This window comes from Aotus nancymaae, unplaced genomic scaffold (assembly GCF_030222135.1).
Source record: "Aotus nancymaae isolate 86718 unplaced genomic scaffold, 86718_ANA_hifiasm-v0.15.2.pri h1tg000032l_0, whole genome shotgun sequence".
NCBI classification, from domain to species: Eukaryota; Metazoa; Chordata; class Mammalia; order Primates; family Aotidae; genus Aotus; species Aotus nancymaae.
In genome coordinates, this window is record NW_026988445.1 from 22,302,432 (window position 1) to 22,320,943 (window position 18,512).

Genomic DNA, 18,512 nt, shown 5'->3' on the forward strand with positions numbered 1-18,512 from the left:
GATCTGCCCGCCTCGGCCTCTCAAAGTGCTGGGATTACAGGCGTCAGCCACCGCGCCCGGTCCATGTCATTGTTATATCAGTAGTTATTCCTCTACTTTTGATCCCCATATCCACTGTCCCTTTATTGCTAAGTAGTGTTCTATTTTTGAATATACTAAAATTTGTTTATTTTCTCATTGCTGAGACTGTTTTTGGTGTTTTTGACTGTCATGAATAAAACTGTTATGAACATTCTTGCAAAAAAAAGAAAAGAAATCTAGGGTGGAATCCTGCAAAGGTGTTCGGTGTTAGGGTTCCACCCTAACACCTGGGTTCCACCCAGGTCTGTAGGTCTCATCATCACACCCGGGAAAATGCTCCTTCTGGTTCTGCTTTCAGACTTCGCGCTATATTGGTGGGGTTTTAAAGCTAGAGGGGCCTTTATCCACTTACTCTTATGCACAGATCTGAATATGGAGGTTGAGAGGGGAGAGTGACATATCCTAAGTCAGAGGAGGTTCAACAAAAAAACCAGACAATCAATGACTGAGCCTCTGGCGTTTGCTGGACATTGGCAAGCTGTGGGGATGTGGAGATGGAGAAAGCAGCTGTTCTTTAAGGAGCTCAGTCCAGCAAGGGAGGAAGATTCTTTGCAGGCAGGACCAGGCTTCCCTGCAGCAGAAGGAAAGGAAGTCGGGGTCATGAGCCTCAGCAGGGACGGGCCTCCACGCTGCCCTGAGAGGATCGTGTGTGGACCCAGGGCTGTGGCATGGCCCTGCTTTGACCAGCTAGCTGAGCAGTAGGGCCAGGTGGGGCCTGGAGCGGCCTGAGCTAGGGGCTGACGTGAGCTTCCCCAAGGCACTGCATAAGTAATGTTAGCGTCTATGTGCACAGCAAAATCAAGGACATGGTTTTCTGGAACACAGGCTGCTTCTCCCTCCCCCAAGCCTAGCGAATGGGCTGCCCTGGTTGATGGGCCCTTATTTGTGACAGAGATGGAACTCTGCAGGGTTCCGAGTGCTGAGTTGTGGCCTGCAGGTAACTGGCAAGTGGAGGCAGGGCTGTGGAGCCCTGCGAGCCACGGAGGGCCTGCTGTCTGCCACGAAATACTCTCTCAGCAGCTGCTGGCCCGGCTGTGGGCAGCCGTACAAGCTATTTACAGCATCCTGGGACAGGTGGCTGCAAACATGTGGATGCCATGGGGGAGCCAGGCATGCAGTGCCACGGCGGCTTTTGTGGCCAAGAGATTTCATGCAATCAGAAGGAGGGAAGAGCTGGCCCAGTAGAATTTCATCCAGGTTGAAGGCCACAGAAAGGCCAGAGGCAGGATGGGGCTGGCATCCAGGCTGGTAGTGGCCTCACATCACTTATGCCTGAGGCCAGTCCTGGATTGCCCCCAAAGAAACAATTTCTTTACTCCAAAGACATCCGAAGGAGTTAAAAAGTGAGAGCCCAAATGCAATCTCTGCTCAGGGAGCAGTCCTGTCTGTGGAGGGGCCAGGGGACAGCTGGAGAGGGAGTTCCTGCAGCTGCCAAGTGAGGCCTCCGCTCTTCCTGCACTGGGCAGAGAGCCGTGATGTGCCTCAGCAGGCGTGCACGGAGGAAGACGCCTACTACCTGGACCTTGGCAAGATGCAGGACAAGGGGAAGCCGTGAGTCAGACCCATGACTGGCTCAAGAAGATTGCACAGACCTGGCGTAGGAATTGGAAAGGACCTGCCAGTTTCCAGCAGGACATCCTCTTCCACCACGAAATGGCTCAGGAAGGGTGGATAGCCACCAGGTCCACCGAGAGAGTGCTCCAGGAGCTCCGGGAAGAGTATGACTCCAAGAGGCAGAAGCCAGCTAGCTCACTGGGAGGCCAAGTTCCAGCCTTTCTGGACCAGCCCCTTGGCTCATAGAGCTCCGCCCATAGTCCACAGGGCATGGACCATGAGCCGCCAGGATCCCCAGGAGGGAAGTGAGTCATCGTGTGAGGCCTGGGTCCAGAGCACCTGCCTGTGCGATTCCATTTTCCCCATGGCCGGGTCCTGAGCACCCTGAAACTCGGCTGCACGTGAGCTGGAGCTGCTCCCTTGAAAACACTTTCATCTCTTGTTATTTTAGGTACCATTTATTAATTGAAACTGAATTGTTCTAAGTTGGATAGATAGGAGTGTGAGATACTGTTTTACCATGAAAGATTGTTGGATATAAAAAAGATAAAATTTTTCACATTTCTTTCACCATAGTAATTCAACTACTTCTATTTGCATTTGTGTCAGGTTACGTCCCTATGCATATAATACTAAGAGAGTTTTCCATAGGTTCATTTATACACTTGGCAGTGTTTCGTACTATTATATTTATCTGTAATTTAAATGTTAAATAATATTGTGTCATGTAGATATGCTTTAATTTATGAACTTACTTCCCTATACAAACTATTTAGTTTGTGTCCATTCTGCGGCTATTACAAATACTACAAATTAGTTTAATTATTCAGAAAATCGTCATTTGGACATTCAGCAACCTGCTATTGGATGCTATCCTAGACACTGCATTTTATGGGAGAATTCCAGCATTCAAAAGTCTGCTAATAATGAGTTCCATGGGACTAGCTGTTACAGGAAAAGTAGTTTTTGTGGAATATTTTATGTTAGTTTACCTAACTTCCTATGAGAACTATCCTTTTAAAATGTTCATCATGAGCTATAGAACAAAATCTATGTATTCACTTGTGGTTTGAATGTGTTTCCTCTAAAATTCAGGTGACGCTTGGCTGGGTGCAATGTTCCATGCCTGTAATCCCAGCACTTTGGGTGGCCAAGGTGGATGTCTCTTGAGTCCAGGAGTTTAAGACCAGCCTGGACAACATAGTGAGAACCTGTCTCTACCAAAAACAATAAAAAAATTAAAATTCAGGGGTTGCCAGTGTGACAGTATTAAGAGTTAGGACTTGTAAGAGGTAATTAGGTGATGAGAGCTCCTGACTTGTGAATGGGATGAAGGCCTTTCAAAAGAGGCTTCATGGCCAGGCATGGTGGCTCACGCCTATAATGTCAGCACTTTGAGAGGTGGAGGTAAATGGGTCACTTGAGGTCAGGACTTTGAGGCCAGCCTGGCCAATGTGGGGAAACCCTGTCTCTATTAAAAATAAGAAAATTAGCTGGCCATAGTGGTGGGCATCTGTAATCCTAGCTACTTGGGAGGCAGAGGCAGGAGAACTGCGTGAACCCAGGAGGCAGAGGTTGCAGTGAGCTGAGATCATGCCATCGCACTCCAGCCTGGGTGACAGAGCAAGAGGCTTCATGCAACCTTCATCCTCTTTTGCCCCTTCTGCCATGTGGCCGTGCTGTAAAAAGCCCTCATCAAATGTGGGCTCCGTGATCTTGGGCTTCCCAGCCTCCAGAGCTGTGAAAAAATAAATTTCTGTTCTATATAAATTACCCTGTCTCAGGTATTTTATTTTAGCAAAACGGACTGAGACATCACTAGTAGAATACCTATCCTCTAAAGCAATTTTCATCCTTTTCACTTTGGCACATAACTGCAAAATAATAGTATAAGGTTGGTGCAAACATAACTGTGGTTTTGCAATAACTTTTAGTTGTAAAAACTGCAATTATGTTTGCACCAACCTAAGAGTGGATTAATCTATTTTTGTTTTTCACCTTAGATGGGGTCTTTGAAACTGAAGAATATAAGGATTCAGATTTGCTCTAGGTGAGGCCCACACAGCTCTCACCCACTGTGTCTCCCAGGATGGGCTGATGTTGGTTGGCTAGTGAGAGTCATAGTAATAGCTCATACATGAGGACACGTTCGCTCTGTTGCGGCCAGCACCGGCACACCATGTGCATGCATTTTGTAATTGTTTTCGTTGAATGAATGAATATATATTGCATAGCTGATCGTTTTCAAGTTATTGCTGGTAACCATTAAGCCAGAGACAAAAACGGGTGCTGTCTTCATGGAGTTTGCTGACTCTGTTTTCTTGACATTAGGGACGATTTTGAGTGTTCAAGACTTCACAGTAATGTGGGCTGATGAGTGATTGCCTTCTTTGTGGATGTATGTGTGTGTTTTCTTCTGCTGGAGCATTCTATAGTCTATATTACATAAAATAAGATGTGCCATGTGATTTCCTTTGAAGAATGCTTGCGTAATATAGTTGTTGAACTAGAAGTGCTGAGCAGTATATGCTTCTTGGGATGCCTTATGTAGCTTTTGGTTGAATGGACCTGATTTTCGAAATGTCATCATCTTAGAAGTTTTATTTCTGCTTTATGGTGGTATAATTGACAAAAATTGTATATATTCAACGTGTACAAGGTGTACAATGTGATATACACATGCATTATGAAATGACGATCACAAACAAGCTAATGAACATATTTATGGCCTTACAGAGTTATCTTTTTTCTGTGTGTGTGGTGGAAACACTTAAGATCTGTTCTCTTAGCAAATTTCAAGTATCCAATGCTGTGTTATTAACTACAGGGACCCACCTTACTGTACATTAGGTCTCCAGAACTTATTTGTTTTATAACTTCATGTTTATACCCTTTAACCAACATTTTTGTATTTACCCTCCCTATGACCTCTGGTAATTACCCTACTACTCTCTCCCATCTGTACAACCAAATGTCTATATAAATATACTATAATTGAGCTATGATTCAGCCATGGGAAAAATTTTTAAATAAGAGTTTAATATTAATATATGTGTGTAACACTTATATAAAAATATTTGTATATGTGTGTTAGAGCACACAAATGATTATATATGTATAACAGAATACATATTTATATATATAAATGTACTACAATTGAGCTATGATTCAGCCATGTGAAAATTTTTTAAATGAGTTTAATATTAATATATGTGTGTAACATATAAAAATATTTGTATGTTATATGTTACAGCACACATGATTATATATGTATAACAGAATATATATATATAAATGTAGTACAATCGGAGTATGATTCAGCCATGTGAAAAATTTTTTACAAAGAGTTTATTGATATAGAAGTGCTAATGATATAGAAACTTTAAAAAAAGCCATGCATTATATGAACAGGAGGATTCCAAATTCATTTTTGAAAATAAAAGCAGAAAATATACATATATATAGATAGATATATCTATATCTATATCACATTTTCTCTATCCATTTATCCATTGCAGATAAATGACATAACAGGTCTTTACAAATTGCATATAATATATACGCGTATATGTCTTACTTACACATATTAAAGCCTTATTCTGACACTATAGTTATGGTACAGTGTAAAATCAGCTTATATATCTATGTGTTGTTTTCTTTGGGCAGTGTGAGTCTAAGTGATTTGACAATGCCGGAGAGGGCTGGCACAGTGGCTTCTGCCTGTAAGCCCAGCATACTGGGATGCTGAGGCAGGAGGATCACTTGCGTTCAGGAGTTGGCGACCAGGCTGGGCAACGTAGCCAGACCCTGTCTCTACAAAACTTTTTAAAAAAATTAGCCGGGTCTGGTGACGCGTGCCTGTGGTTTCAGCAACTTGAGAGGCTGAGTTGGGGGGATCACTTGAGCCTGGGTATTTTAGACTGTAGTGACCTATGATTGTGCCACTGCATTTCAGCCTGGGTGACGGAGCAAGACTTTGTCTCAAGAAAAAGCCAGAGAGCCAAGTGTGACAGCCCTAAAGCATTTCAGGATTTGAGAGGTTGTACATCTCTCTCTGAATTTTAATTCTTTGTGATATTTTTAATGAGAAATATGTAGAAAATTTGGAAAACACAAAAATACAGACTGAAGAAAATGAAACTGCAATTGTGCCGCCCAGAGATAAATTGCTGTTGAGATTTAACATATTTTATTCCGTTCTTTTTTCTGTGTATTTGCATATATTGTTCTTTTATTTTTAAAAATAAATTTGTAATCATCCTGTTCATATAATGAATGTCTTTTTAAACTTTTTATATCATTAGCATTTTTATACGAATAAACTTTTTGTAAAAGTTCAGTTTGAGTACACTTCTCTTCTGATAATTTTGTTACTATTTCACATTGGAGAGTCTTATCTACTTATCTTGGACGCTATTTTAGTTTGAGTTCGGTTTGAGTACGTTTCTCTTCTGATAATTTTGGGACAATTTCATATTGGAGAGTCTTATCTACTCACTTGGATGCTATTTTACCCCATTCATCCATTTTTGAATAAAAAGAGCCTGTCTTTAACAAAGGTCTCTTTTTTCTTGAGTACTCCTGAAATCTCTCCTTGGATTTGGAAGTCAAATTAGTACAGCAATCCCCGGCCAATTTCTGATGTCTCATTTCTTGTGTCTCTCATGCATAGTTCTGGGGTGGATGTTGAACTGAGACAGGGTTTTCTCTTGCTTTTCTTGTGAGGGGATGCTCCTGTTTTTTCTGTCTCTGCCATTCCATTCTACTGGTCCTATAACCCAAGATCCATAGACTGCCCGGTCTTTACTCTTTCTCATGGTTTGTATCACTGGGTGCCTTGTGCTGGCCTTGTGACAATCTCTGCAAAGAAGCCTGATGCTGGCTGGGTGCTATGTGTTGTGGGGGCGGGAACTTCCCCCACTATCTTGGAAAGCAGGCACCGGGGACCATACACAGGCTTAGATCCCTAGGGAAGACAGCGCTAGGACCATCCAGGCCAAAGTTTAGGATGATTCCTCAGGGATTGATACCTACTCAATTGATATTTTAAATCTTCAGCTGGTTTACCTTTGAAGCTTTTATGTGTTGTCACGGGTATTTCTGTTGGAAAATGTGGGATGGCAAATGGAGCTTAGCGAGTTAGCTGCCACTGCCACAGAGACGTCTCACCCAGATTTGTCAGGGACGGTGTTTGGACTGCTGGGATAGTGGCCTAATTCAGTACCATGTTCAATTTCAGCCTGCACCCTGGATACCGCTTAGGTGATTGGATGGTATTACCGTGTGGAGACATGGATGCAGATGCATTTTATCTTTGGTGAGATAGGGCACAGAAACCTGATCTGTTTGATAGCATCACAGAGTACAAAGCTCACCATGGCCTGTTTCAAGTACAGCACCTTTCCATGGCACTGACTCAGGAAGCTTTTCATAGAGTGTGCCAGTACTTGGATTTAACTATATGTGTACAAGTTATTAATGTACTCTGCAGTGTTGATAGAGAGGCTGAGATGTGTAGGCCTTTGTTATCCTCTTTAAGGATATCTTTGTTAGCATGATAATTTTGCATTTGTAACCTGAACAACCTTCTGATATTTTTCAGTCAGTATTCTTTGAGGTGAGGAGATGGAAGTTTAGATAGATAGGCTTGCTGGAGTTTTCCCAGCTAGTACGTGCTACAGCTGGGATGAGAACAGAGATTTCCCTCTTTTAGTCTAGGGCTTTTCCCACCGTTGCACCAATTTTTAAACCAAACCACTGAATCGTCTACTTTCCAGAAGGCCATTTCATTGCAATGGATTTATTCTTTGCTTCATCATTTATCCATTTGACAGGTCTCTGAACCATGATTGCCCCATTTTAAAGAAATACCAACAGTGCCTCACGATTTACCTGAATGCCAAAGTGCTTTCAGTGTGTATTGAGTAATTGTGGTGTGTGTTTAAGGATCATTCTTAGTGAGCCACTCCCGTTAATTTCACTCCATATAGCAAGATTTATCACTCCTGAGGATGGTTGATAAGTAGGATACCCACTTGAGGGAGGTGTCACCTTTATGGTGGGACATACGATAAAGAATGATTATTGAAACAGATGAAGTTAATTAGATGAGAAGTTAAAATACTTGAAGTCAGATGTGCACAGAACAGCAAAGATACTTGGAAATTTCATGATAGTGTTATCTTCATCTCCTTGGCAGATGGTAAGCATTAAAAAATTTCAGACATCTCTCTTGTTTTTGACTTTCTTTGGCTGTGTATTTTGTTTTGTTGTCGTTTACAAAGAAAGTTCTTTGGAAAAAGTTCAGAAAATACTAGAAATAATACAGAAAATATTAGGTTCACCCTTAATCCTGTTGTCTAGACATAAGTACCCCCATGCTTCTTTTTCCAATACTATACTTATTAATCTTTTCCCATTTACAACTATGTTGTAGACATGTGTTCTGGATATTAGTAAATCCAGTTGCCCACCAACATTTTTAACGGCTTCATGGTGTTCTATTTTATTCATCTCCCATTAATGAACATTTAGGTTGTCCCAGTATTTCACCATTGTAAATAATTGTACAGAGAATATCTTTATACATGTGCCTCTGAGAACTTGGGTTGACTTCTTTTTTTTAAGAAAAAATCTTACTTGGCATGGTGGCTCCAGCCTGTAGTCTTAGCTACTTGGGAGGCTGCTGAAGGAGGATCAATTGAGCCCAGGTGTTGGAGGCTGCAGGATGTTATATTGCACCAGTGTACTCCAGCCTGACCACAGAGCAAGACCTCTTTTGTTACAAAGCAAAAAAGAAGCTTAGAAACAATATTGCTAGATTAAAAGGCATGTAACTGGCTGGGCACAGTGGCTCATGCCTGTAATCCCAGCAATTTGGGAGATCGAGGCGGGTGGATCACAAGGTCAGGAGTTTGAGACCAGCCTGGCCAATATGGTGAAGTTAAATTCGTATTTCTCTACAAAAAAAAAATACAAAAATTATCTGGGCATGATGGGGTGCACCTGTAGTCCCAGCTATTTGGGAGGCTGAGGCAGGAGAATCACTTGAACCTGGGAGGCAGAGATTGTAGTGAGCTGAGATCATGCCACTGCACTCCAGTCTGGATAACAGAGTGAGACTCTGTCTCAAAAAAAAAAAAAAAAAAAATGCACATTTTAAAGTCTTTAGAAACATTTTGCCAAAAAAGTAATAATACTAATTTGATAATCTGCATTCCCAGATATGGAAAATAATGCTCATTTTCCTGCATGTTAACCAAAATTGGTTATTATTATTATTATTGATCATTTTTACTTGCCATTCCAGTAGGTTAAAAAAAACCCAAAAACCTATTTTTGCACTTTGGCTTATTTTTGTAGGTTTTTAGATATATTTTTTTGAGACAGTGACTCGCTCTATCATCCAGGCTGGAGTGCAGTGGTGCAGTCACAGCTTACGATAGCATCAACCTCCTGGGCTCAAGTGAGCCTCCTGCCTCAGCCTCCCAAGTGGCTGAGATTACAGGTGTCTATCACCACACCCAGCTAATTTTTGAATTAAAAAACTAAAAATAAATGTGATCTCCCTCTGTTGCTTAGGTTGGTGGCAAACTCCTGAGCTCAAGTGATCCTCCTGCTTTGGCCTCCCAAAGTGTTGGGATTACATGTGTGAGCCACTGCATCTGGCTGATTTTTGTTTTGTATCTTAACAGTGAGGTTGAACTTTCTCTATGGTTGAGTATATTGCTTCTTTTGTGAGTTTCCTACTTAATACTTTATTCACCTGCTTTTCTAATGGGAGTGCCTCTTCTTCTCAATATGTAATAGCTGTTTCTATGATAAGATTATTTACCCTTAGTGAATTAAGTACAATTGCTTTTCTCAGTTTGTAATTTACTTTCCACGAGGTTTATAGTGTGGTGCTTTTACATTTTTATGTAGTCGCATATGTTTATCTCATACTATCTATATTTTATTAAATCATTTCATATTTTCCACACTGTTAGGACTTAAATCTTTAACCTATCTGAAGTTTATTCCGGCAAAGCACAGGGAGAGCTTTGTTTTTTCCCCAAATTGTTAGCCAAATGCCTTTTTGTGTGTGTGTGAGACCAAGTCTTGCTCTGTCACCCAGCAGGAGTGCAGTGATGTGATCTCAGCTGACTGTAACCTCTACCTCCCAGGTTCAAGTGATTCTCCTGCCTCAGCCTTCTGGGTAGCTGGGACCACATGCATACACCATTATTCCCAGATAAGTTTTGTATTTTTAGTAGACATAGGGTTTCACCATGTTGACCAGGCTGGTCTCAAACTTCTGAACTTACCACCTCAGCCTTCCAAAGTGCTTGGATTACAGGCATGAGCCACTGTGTCTGGCGGCAATCCATTTATTCTTATTGAATGTAGCTTCATTTTTCATTGGTATATTGTCTTAGTCCATTTGTATTGCTATAAAGGACTATCTGAGGCTAAGTAATTTCTAAAGAAAAGAAATATATTTGGCTCGTGGTTCTGTACGCTGTACAAGGAGCATGGCACCAGCATTTGCCTCTGGTCAGGGGCTCAGGAAGATTCCACTTATGGCAGAAAGGCATAGAGGAGCAGAGCAGGCATCACATGGAGAGAGAGGAAGGAAATGAGGAGGAGGTCCCAGGCTCTTTAACAATCAGCCCTCCGGGGGTACTGCAAGGTATTCATGAGAGCTCCACCACTATGGTCCAAATACTTCTTGCCAGCTTCCACCTCTGACACTGGGGATCACATTTCAACATGAGCATTGGAGGTGACAAATATCCTAACTATATCATATATGTTTCATATGTATTTAATTACCATAACATTATTTTAACATGTAGTAAGGGTAGCTTCACTCAGTGCGTTTCTTTTTATAATATTTTCTTTGCCTTTTTACGAATATAGTCTTCCTGACGAACGTTAAGAATAAAATAGGGCCGGGCGCGGTGGCTCAAGCCTGTAATCCCAGCACTTTGGGAGGCCGAGGCGGGTGGATCATGAGGTCAAGAGATTGAGACCATCCTGGTCAACATGGTGAAACCCTGTCTCTACTAATAGAAAAAATTAGCTGGGCATGGTGGTGTGTGCCTGTAATCCCAGCTACTCAGGAGGCTGAGGCAGGAGAATTGCCTGAACCCAGGAGGCGGAGGTTGCAGTGAGCCGAGATCGCACCATTGCACTCCAGCCTGGGTAACAAGAGCGAAACTCCGTCTCAAAAAAAGAATAAAATAAAATGTTCATTGAATATATTTGCAATATTGATGTGAGAAATATACTTGGATTTAGATTGTGTTCTCATAGCAAAGGCATCCTGGAGTTTGAAATGGACTTGCAATTTTACAAGGGATTATGGTTATTGAGCAGGAGAAAGAAATTGACCCAAGGAATGTGTTCCTCATATTACATGATGTCAACTCAAAGAAGGTGAGGATATTTATGGTTTAAATTCATTCTGTTCTGTGAGTAAGAACTGGCAACTTAATTTTGTCATTTAGTATATCTTCATTTGGCCTAAGAATTGAGCCAGGAATCTCAGGGTGAAGCAACCTTGAAATTTGTGTTTTTCTAGAATAATTTGAAAAGCTTTCCAGGAGGAAAATCTGTAGAATTGGCAAGATCTGAGTGAGATACAGTAGCCCCCTCCTTTATTCTCAAGGAACACATAAAACATGGAAGGAAAGATTAACTCTCAGACTATGTGGCAATGCTGCAGGTATATAGGGAAAAACCGTAGATACGGGGTTAAGTATTATCCACAGTTTCAGGGATCCAGTGGATTAAGATGCTGTAAATGAGAATTCTTATGTTTTGTTTAACTGTCCTTGAACTCCTGGTATCATATATAGTATTTTTAATAGCATGTTTGACTTCATATTTACTTTTACTTCATATTTTTCTCTATATTTTTGCTTCTAAGCAGGTATTTTGGCGCTGTAGTAAGCATCGTAAACTTATTAAAATACATGTGTTGTTTTCATATACAAATAAAGAGAGAAAGCAGAGTGGGTTTTGAAGACCAGCAGAAAAAGGTTTACTAGTCTTGTAACCTTGGGAAATTACCCTATCCTTGTCTTTAAAGTGGGGATTATGCAGGATGATAGATATAAAATTTTGCTCCGTTTATGGGATATGGTAGGTGCTTTCCATGACAATTAAAAAGCTTCTCTATAAATTCTTGACAAATAGTTTGGGGGATCAATACTGTTTACAAAATTCCCTCCCAAAATTTCACATGTTAATGTTTAACATTAGTAGACCTAGGGACTGAACTTTACAGATTGTGGAAGGTCCTCCAAATATTTTTTACTACATTCTAGTAATTACTAAGTTTTTGTTAGGTTACAAATTTTAAGCAGTTAACAATATGGAACTCTCACAGTGTCATCCCACAGCAGTAGTATTTGCACTTCAGTTTGTTCTAGTTATTAAGTCAATATTTGCAAGTTGAGATAAACATAAACTAACAGTGTTTAACTGAGGAAACAATGCATTATAGCATTCTCTATGTAACTCCTGTAACAACATATGGAATGAAAAATATTAATCCAATAAAAACATATATTAGGACCTTCAACTTAAATTCTAATTTTTGAAGAATTTTCAGGTTTATAGATGAAGTTTAGGTTTTATATTACATCTGATTCTCTATGAATTCAGTCTTTTTAGCCTATGTATGTGTTTCAGTAGTTATATTGTATTCAGTATTCAGCCTTGAATATTGGGTTTGAAAACAAAATTATCTGTGATTTTTGAAACAATCACTAAGCTATCTTAGGAATTTTATTTAAAAAACTTAGAAAAGTGAAGATTCTAAGCCTTAAGTGGAATGTTCGATTGATTTTGATCTTTTAAAAACTATAATGTGGGCCAGGTGTGGTGGCTCACACCTGTAATCCAGGACTTTGAGAGGCCGAGACAGGTGGGTTACCTGAGGTCAGGAGTTTGAGATCAGCCTGGGCAACATGGTGAAACCCCATCTTTAGTAAAAATACAAAAAAATTCACCAGGCGTCTTGGTGGGCACCTGTAATCCCAGCTGCTCAGAAGCCTGAGGCAGGAGAATGGCTTAAACAGGAAGCAGAGGTCGCAGTGAGCTGAGATCTCGCCACTGCTCTCCAGCCTGGGTGACAAGACCGAGACTCTGTCTCAAAACAGCAGCAACAACAAACTGCAATATATTATATAGGTGTTATAATCTGAAGCATTTAATTTGGGGCCTGGGTAGCACGTGCTGAATGAATGGTGGCCCAGTGCTTTGTGCATAGTGGGTATTCAATAAATGTTCATGAAAGTGAAGGACTCTTCCCCAGATCACGCCAGCTCCTCCAGGGTACCTGAAATTTCTGTGACTGGACATTATATTTAGTCTCTAATAAGAAGAAGGTTCTTACAAATTGGAAGAAGTCCTATCCAAATTTTAAAAATTTAAAAAATTTAACAAATTGGGATAAGACTATTTGGATCCTTGCCTAAGGAAGGGTGCTTTTCTAGGGGAGGTGTCTCCAATGGGGACCTCGACTGGCAGGACACTGAGTGTCAGGGTGACATGGAGTATTTATTATATCATAACATCATTGCATTATTGTAATATAACCTTTTCCTGCTCAGTGACTCAGGCTATAGGTAGTCTACATGCCTGACTTGTTGATCTACTCATCTTGTTGACGTTAGGAATTAAAACACTTTTTAAAAAATTATTTTTTGAGAGAGTCTTGCTCTGGAGTGCAGTGGCATGATCTAGGCTCACTACAACCTCCACCTCCCAGGTTCAAGCAATTCTCCTGCCTCAGCCTCCTGAGTTTCTGGGATTACAGGTGCTTGCCACCACACCCAGGTAATTTTTGTATTTTTAGTAGAGATGGGGTTTCACCATCTTGGGCAGGATGGTCTTGATCTCTTGACCTCGTGATTCGCTCACCTTGACTTCCCAAAGTGGTGGGATTACAGATGTGCATCACCATGCCTGGCCCTAAAAAAATTTTTAAAGACTGTGGGTGTACCTAAAGTGACCACAGAAATATTGGGGAAATTTTAGTTTTGGATATCAGTTAGTTGTTACTAAGGTGCTTTAGGTAGTGGCTAAAAGTGTCAGTTTGCCTGGCTTTTAATCTTGACTGCACGTCCCATACCAGCTGTGTGACCCTAGGTGGCTTCTTTTCTGGGCCTCCATTTCCTTCTCTGTCAAATGGGAATAGTAATAGCACCAAGTTCATAGGACTGCAGAGTACTCAAGCAGTGTCTGGTACATGGTAACAACTCGGTACATGTCAGCAGTGATGATGATAGTATGTGTGTGAATTCCAAGGTCCTGGGTAGGCACAGTGTGAGGTAGTTGTGCCACTGATTAGATAGTAGTGATGACTGCTGACCTGCTTCATTCCGTGCCCACCAGAAGAGACCCTCAGGTTCTGTCTGATACACCCTGAATATGCCCCAAGAAAGAGCAGAGATAGGATTTGTGATTTGCATACGGAAGCTATGCTGTATTTGTTTTGCTCGAAGGGCTTATTGCTGTGGTGTTCAGCATGTGAAATAAGAGTTAATGGAGACAAGCGGATTAATAGCAGCATTTAAAATCATTTAGTGACTAATAACTTTGTGGCTTCTAAAATCTGTACCTTGATATGCAGGGTGACTGTTCTAGTAACATTTTTAAGCTGTTTGAAAGTGAGTTGGATGCTTTTTGGTTGCACATTCATTTTTCATCTTTGCTCTTCAATTCAGGAAACATCAATAAAGTTTAATAATTTTCTGTCATTTCTGGAAAAATAAACAAGATTATAGATTGTTAAGGGGTATTTTTCATTTTGATGGTAGATAAACATTAGGAGAAACCCTTACTGAATGAAAATTGTGAATTATCGATTATGATCACAGGATTAATACGAAACCACTCATGTATTCCAATGTGCATAGCTTTTTTTCCAGTGCTGTTGTGGTTGGATTGAGGAATACCATTAACTGTGATTATTGTGAATTAATCCTTGAGCACCTACTGTGCACCACACTGATTATATGACTTGTATGCATTATATCTGGCCTGACTTTAGCTTCTCAAAGTAGGTATTTTATAGTTAAGGAAATGCAGGTTAGTAGAGGTTGGACAACTGACCCATCAAGGCTTTTAATGTAATTTTTTGCTCCTCAGGAAAATGGTTTTCAACTTCAGTGAAATCTAGCCTTCTGTAGGAGAAGATTCACCATGGGGGATTTGGCGTTTGAGTCTTGAAGTTAAATGGTGGGGTATGAGGGACTACATTATTTGTACTCAGAATCCAGGGGGAGTCATCACAAAGCCAATGCTTTCTTTTCAACCTGATCTCTAGTTTAGGGTTGGGCTCCTCCCATATGGTCGAGATCCAGTCGAATACCGTGATCAGAAGAGTAAGCTGGGGAGTCAGAGAGACCTGAGCCTGGATATTGGGCAGTACATCAGTTGGGATGTTTTTGGCTTTAAGTAAGAGATGCTTATTACCAAATGCCTCATCCCAAAAGCAGTTTATCAACATAAGTCCAGAGGTGGAGCCAGTCAGGAGGCAGCAGCTGACCCACGTGATCCATCTTTCTGCTCTTCTTATCCTTGATGTTTTGTTTGTTTTGTTTCATTTTGTTTTTTGGGGGGACAGAGAGGACAGAGTCTCACTCTGTCACCTAAGCTGGAGTGCAGTGTCACCACACCTCTTCTTCCTGGGTTCAAATGATTCTCTGCCTCAGCCTCCCGAGTAGCTCGGATTACAGGCATGTGCCACAACGCCTGGCTATTTTTTAATTTTTACTTTTAGTAGAGATGGGGTTTCACCATGTTGGCCAGTCTAGTCTCAAACTCCTGAGCTCAAGTGACTCTCACCTCAGGCTCCCAAAGTGCTGAGATTACAGACATGAGCCACTGTGCCCGGCCTACACGTTATGTTAATCCACGCATTCACTCATAGTAGGATGACTTCCGGACTTTCAGGTATCCCATTCAGATGAGTCAATGTCTGGAGGAAGAAGAAAGACCATTTCTTCTTGTGGCCCTTTCTTAGAAGAGATGAATATTTTTCCAGAACCCTCTTGCCCTGGGAGACTTCTGCTTATGTCTTATTAACCAGAGTTTGGTCAAATGCCTATTCGTAATATAATTACTAACAAAGTAAAAATAACCTCTACAAATCAGAGTGTGATAGCTTCCCTTGAGGCACATGGCTATGTTGGGGAGGAGTGAGTATTGCACAAACCTGAGATCCCATTAGAAAGGAAGAAGGAGGGAGAGGATATTAATCTTGAAGACTTAACTACTTCCTGGATAAGTGGAGATTATAACACCTTTTTAACATGGTTGTGTAATGAGACAGCTACTGAAAACCAGCATCAGAACAAGAGATTACCATACATTTGAAGGAGTATGAAACCAGATGCCACAGTCTGGCCTCTGCTTGGGCTTTGTTACTTAAAGCTGTGCAATTTAAAGCAATGTTAAGATCTCCTCTTTTCATTTACTTGACAACTGTCTTTTGAGAACCTATCATGTAGTAGGCACTGTGCCAGGAACTACATTCAGGACATACCTGTCCTGTGCATGTAAGTATATTAGCTGTGATTATGTGTAGCATAGTATGTTTGATTGGTTAGGCATTGATTACTGAACAGCTACTCTGATGGCCAATTTGAGGTATCAACTTTACTGGATTGGAGGATGCCTAGATGATTGGTGAAGCAGGGTTTCTGGGTGTGTCTGTGAGGGTGTTTCCAGAGGAGACTGACGTGTGAGTCAGACGACCTTCAGTGTGGGTGGCGGGGCACCATCTGTCTGGCTGGAAGCCCAGCCGGGACAAATAGGCAGATGAAAGGGGATTCACTCTTTCTGCTTTCTGTGTCCCTTCTGAGCAGGTCACTTTTTCTCCTCCTGCCTTTGGACATCCCAGTCTAGTTTATTTGGTCTTTGGAAACTGGGACTTTCACCAGCGGCCTCCTGGGGGCTCTCAGGCCTGACTGGTGGTGCTTGTTGGCTGCCTTGCTTCTGAGGCTCCCAGATTGACACTGAGCCATGCTACTGACTTTGAGCCATGTTAGCTGCTTCTCTCGTTCTCTAGCTTGCAGTCAGCCTATATCGTGGGACTTCTCTGCTTCTGTGTCCTGTGAGCCATTTCCTCCCAATCATCCCCTTCCAAATATGCCATATGGGTTCTATCTCTCTGGAGACATTTGCCTAATATACCTACTGTGTTTCACTCTGTATTATCAATCTTACATGCATCATCTCTGATCCTCACAAAACCTTTTCAGAGTAGATATTTTACAATTGAGGAAATACATGTAACAACGTCAAGTGCATATTATCATCAGGAAGTAGTGGTTGGGGTAAAACCCCTCAGAATTAGAAAATATTCTTGCTGTTTTGAAGGAGTCCAGTATGTTAAAGTCCACCTGCCTCTTTCATTAATGAACATTGGGAGGCCAAGGTGGGGAGATCACTTGAGGTTAGAAGTTTGAAACCAGCCTGGCCAACATGGTGAAAGCCCATCTCTACTAAAAATACAGGAAAAAAAATAGCTGGGTATGGTGGTGGGTGTCTGTAATCCCAGCTATTTGGAAGGCCGAGGCAGGAGAATCGCTTGAACCTAGGAGGCGGAGGTTGCATGAACTCAGATAGTCCCACTGCACTCCAGCCTGGGTGACAGAACAAGATTCTGTCTCAAAAAAAACAACACAACACAACAAACAAACAAAAAACATTGGGGATAGGTCTGCTTGTCTTATAAGTTGGTAGGCAAAGTATCTCATGTGTTTATATTTTTGAAAATCCATTTCGTTTCTGGAATATGTTAATTTATTGATACTTTAGTCAGTAAAATATCATGCAAAAAACTTTCATGGAATAATTGATTAGATGGAACACTGAAACAGCGAAACCTCACTTCCACTTGTTTAAGACATCAAGCTGTTTAAAGGTCAGCTAGATGCTTTAATTTATGAAATGTGTAAGCAGAGGAATGATTTTCTGAAGAAAGTAGTTTATATTAGAAATAATGATTTAATTACCTGTTTTGATCACAAGCATGACATTTCTAACACAGTAAACTTTATAGATAGTAAGATCATTGGGGAAAGATTTATTTTAAAAAGAGGGATATGAAAACACGGGGAAATTTCAGGACGTCTCAAACATTTTGCTAGTAACACCTGTATTTGACTTAGTCACATGTTCTGCAAATTTTTCAAGAAGAAAAATTGTTTTACCATTTCCTTTGTTAGCTAAATTCAGAAGTAGAGTTAATAACTAGGTTCATACCTACTTCTTCATTTAAAGTGCTTATATTTGATTTAGTAAGAAGGGACATGGTTTTATTTCATTATCAAGGGCTCACTGAAGTAGTATTTTCTGGGTGGCGGTTAACACAGATCTGTTTTCTATGTCAGAGGGTCAGGCTGATCCTTTTAGCCTTGCCCTGGGGAAGGTTGTGTTGGCATTTTCCATTTTTGTAAATGATATCACAGTCTTTCAACTCAATGGCTGGTGTCTCTGTTCTTTTCTTTTTTTTTTTAAGACAGAAATATGTGAAATTTAAGGAACCACTTTCTGTATAGCTGATGATGTGGGAGATTTGTGAATAACCATTGGTTGGTCCTATGAAGAGGAGAGGAGCTAGCAGTCCATGGGGACCTGCGCACATGTTTTTATCGTGGAAATACTGCATTTGTGTGATATCTTCTCTTTCAGAATGTGTCAAAATGGAAGCCTGGGGCCAGTGGACTTGTTGGTGTATATTAAATGGGTTTGAGAGACATGTTCTAAATGTTATGGCTCTTCAAACTTACTCCAAACCTCTCCTGTTTGACTAGCCAGAATCTTATCTTATAATTGTTGCTAACCCCTCTTTCCCTATATTTTTGATAGTTTAC

The 18,512-nt window shown here is 40.9% G+C and overlaps 1 protein-coding gene across 1 annotated transcript in view; it reads left to right on the forward strand.

Moving 5' to 3' along the window:
• RYR2 (ryanodine receptor 2) overlaps positions 1-18,512 on the forward strand; it is a 784,705-nt gene that overhangs the window by 152,554 nt on the left and 613,639 nt on the right. The window lies entirely within an intron of this gene.